General features: G+C 39.9%; 1 long non-coding RNA gene across 1 annotated transcript; it reads right to left on the reverse strand.

The window, feature by feature from the left end:
* Positions 1-2,817: 2,817 nt before the first annotated feature.
* On the reverse strand, positions 2,818-3,532 carry LOC147315872 (uncharacterized). The gene is made up of 2 exons (XR_015124321.1): positions 3,080-3,532; positions 2,818-2,994 (listed from the first exon to the last, which is right to left on the reverse strand). It is a non-coding gene; the product is annotated as an uncharacterized LOC147315872 (long non-coding RNA).
* Between the last annotated feature and the right edge of the window lie 449 nt (positions 3,533-3,981).

The following is a 3,981-nucleotide window of genomic DNA, read 5'->3' on the forward strand; positions in this document are numbered from 1 at the left end:
CATCAATTTAAATTTAAGCTGATTGTGTTATTTACTTTCACTTTCTAAATTCTACCTTTTATACAACGATTGTTTGTGATTGCATTACTGCCTCAGGGACTAGGAAGCTTGCAGTCATTGACTAATTTTGCAACACATGAAAGAGCACTGGAAGAAATAATGAGAGGCTTGCTAAAGGGGGCAACACTATCTTATGAGGCCACATGAGACTATCTATTGATAATTTTGTTGACTAAATGATTGAAAGCTATTTTGTTCTTGTTTCTCTGTTCAAATATATCAGTGTAGATAAGCATGGTGTTGTTGTTTCATATCTTTCAACATATCTGACAAAAAGTACAACTATCATCTCAAGTAACATTGTTTTTGTTGTTGTTTTCTTGTTTTCTTTTTCTTTTTTTAATCGATCGTACCTACAGTGGGGAAACTAATTATTAGGTCCCCTGCTGAAGTTCTAAGTTCAGACACATTTCAGAAATGATCAGTCTCAGTTACCTTTTATATATCATATAAAATATCAATTAAAAATCTAGAAATAAAATAACATAGAAATTATACATTAATTTGCACATCACTGAGTGAAATAAGTATTTGATCCCCAAGCAAAGCATGATTTAGTATTTGGTTCAGAAACCCGTGCTGGCAAGCACAGCAGAAAGATGTTTCTTTTCGTTGGCCAACATTTTATTTCGGGAGGGATCATTATAGAAACTCTCTAAATCCTTTAGGTTTCTTGGCTGCTTCTTGGCAACTCAGAGTTTCAACTCCCTCTGCAGATCTTTCATAGGATTGATGTCTGAAGACTGGCTATTCCACTCCATAACCTTAATAAGTTTCTTCTTTAGCCAGTCCTTTGTTGTTTTGACAGTAATTTTGGGTCATTGTCATCTTGGATGACCCATCCAAGACTCGTCTTCAGTTTTCTGGCTAAATACTGTGAAGACCGAGACATTTACTGTAAAGTCCTCCTGTACATTAGCATACAAACAACCCAAAAGCATAATGTTTCCACCACCATGCTTGACTATGACTATTTCACTTCTTCTCAACGAAGTGGGTTGAGCTGCTTCCTAAGCCTTACAAACTCAACATATGCCTTCTCAAGCAGTGGGATCTTGTGGCTGCTGCAAGATTTCAATCCATCATGGCCTAATGTGCTATCAACAGTGTTCCTGGTGACTGTGAGCCCTACTGCCTTTAGATTATTAGGAAGCTCTTCCCATGAAGCTTTGGGTTGATCACCTATCTTTCTCATGATCATCTGCACACTATATTTCTTCCATTTCTCAATAATTGCATCAGCAGTTGTCACTTTCTTGCTAATGTGTCTTTATTTTTTTTTTAAAGAGCTCAAATAAATCAATACCCCAGAAAAGAAGCAAATTTTTAAATCGCCCTCTCTTTGTGTGAGGTCATTTACTTTTTGAATTACATTTATAGCCCAAAAACCTGTCTACAGATTAATTGCTAAAGACATCAGCAGTCACCTCTGTCTCTTTCTGAAATACAATGTTATGATTTCTCACAATTTGAAATCTGGGTGACAGTGAAGAGTGTCAAAAATAATGGTCAGTCCTGTCAAGGTGACTGTCGATCAAAAAAATAAAAATAGTGGCATTTCAGAGATACACGAATGGAACGATGGGACAGGGGTGTGTACACAGGTTGTGTTTTTTTTCCCTCCTCTCCATCCCACCTCTCCTCCAGTATCTTTGGAAAGAGCTCAGCTTCCATCTGTATCTGTTCATCCATTATGCATGACCAATTTACAATGTTTAGAGCAAGAGACCGAGGATGGACAAAGAAAGAAAGATAGAAAGAAAGAAAGAGGATTTATTTAATGGAAAGAAAGAGAGAAAGAAATAAGTTTATTTAATGAAATTGTAAATTTATTTAAATTTATATCTGTATTAGTAAGGATAATCAGGATATTGGAAATGTGGCCTCGTTTGTATTACTATTCATAATGTATGACCCATTTACACTTTTATTTATATCGGGGGAGAGAGAGCAAACTGAAGAGAAAACTATTGCCATTCACTGCCCGCAGGCGATCCTATCTTGGAGCATCATTGGCAAAAGTCTGCCGTTATTGCTTACCTAACACACTTTGGTGTGTGGTTGTGTCTGTGTGTATTGGTGACAGTAATGACCCTTTCTCCTTGAAACAGATGCCCCTAGCAGATGTCATTCAGCTACTGACAGAGAAAGTCAATATGACAATGAATTGTAGCTCAGCAACATACTGTGCCCATCCACAAGAGCTTCACAATTAACCTAAAAAATAAAAAACTAATAATAATCAAATTATAGCACTGACTGTTGCTGATTTTGGCAATGCAAGAAGCTGAAAGGTCTTTTTTATTAGGGGGGAAGGTGCTTCAGCAAACCTCAGAGAACATTGCTGTGAAGGCATACACTTGCTGCATTTCCACCTTAACAAAGCTATTAAATTTATCAAGGTGTGAAGATCTTGTACATAGGGACTCAAGGCGTATGTTTAAGGCATTTCTAGATTTTCCCTTAGCGCCTTTAAACAGCTTGCTATTCTTTAGACTGTCCCACATGGACGAATGAACAATGAAAATAACATCTTTCTGGGTTACCAGGATATGTATCCATGCATATATTTTATATAAAATGTGTCGTTGCTGTTTACTCCTCATCTAATGTATGACAATGCAAGAAGCTGCAGGCTGCTGCTGTCAACATGTACATTACAAGTGAGGTGGGGATGTTTGAACTGTGCCCTGAGTGTCACGGTCTGGCTGGCAGACCGTGGGGATGTGGGGAAAGGAGGACCCAAAACGCAGACTCTGCGATGCAAACAGTGCTCTTTATTCACAGTGAAAAACTGTAAACACAATAACTCCCCGTTGCTCCCTTGAACCCCGTGTGCGTGCTTCCCTCCGACGTCTGTGCTCGTGCTCGTGCTCCCCGCTGTTGTGTTTCCGCACACCCCGTGCGTGCTGCCTTTCTGGACCACTCTTCCTCCTGCAGGGAAACCATAGAGGCAGCCGTCAACACTAACCCTCGGCGGGCATATACGAACAACACAGACATATGCTGACACACTAACTTGGTACGATAACTCAATGATCCCGCGCCGGTGGGAGCTCCAACACTCTCCTAAGTAGCTCCCCCGACGAGCCCTGATCACCAACAGGTGTGGCAGGAACTTCAGGTGTGGCCAGTCCTTCGCAGGGCCACACCCATCAGGCCTGCAGGTGGCTGTGCTCCATCCTCCAGCCACACCCGCAGACATACACACGTATACACCCACACCCTGCCTATACATACGAGTGGGACACAGACTAACACAGCATTGTGGAGAAAGCACACATCACCAAATAATAATAATACTAACAACAATAACAACAGTCAAAACTGGTCACGGACCCCCGAGTCCTCCAGAGCCGGGTCCGTGACACTGAGAGGATATAACTTTAATTTTAAAACACAACACCACTGGATAAGATGTCTTGTACACAATTCTCAGAGCCCTGCACACCCACACAGGTGTTTTCAGTTATTGAGGTAGATTTGAGTTGAGTAGAGCTCTGCTGGGAGTTAAGGTTTTTAAAGGGGCCATAAAACTAACAGGAAAGTTAGGGAGCTGTCAATAAATTACAGTCTGCAACCACCCACACAGTCCTAAAAGAGGTCTAATCAGGTAAAATAACTAAAGACAACTGTAGGTTAAGCAGATGTTTGTCAACTGACATTTACAGATACCAATACAACAAGAAAGTACAATACAGTGAGATGTCTGTCTACCATATATTATGTCATACAGTAAACAAAGGTTAGGATTAAGATCTAAAGTGTGATATAAATTAATTGTAAGTTGCTCACTGGCACTAAAAGCCCAGAGGAAAACATGCCTGGTAGTGCTTTATTTCACATGCACATGTATGTGCATTAAAATGAAAAGAAATAAACCAATAATATCATATCTTTTACCAGTTATCAATTCAAAAG

This window comes from Aulonocara sp. 'chitande type north' Nkhata Bay, linkage group LG13 (genome assembly GCF_057382095.1).
Source record: "Aulonocara sp. 'chitande type north' Nkhata Bay isolate Kocher_YH1m ecotype deep benthic linkage group LG13, A_spYH_male_GT1.1, whole genome shotgun sequence".
NCBI lineage: Eukaryota > Metazoa > Chordata > Actinopteri > Cichliformes > Cichlidae > Aulonocara > Aulonocara sp. 'chitande type north' Nkhata Bay.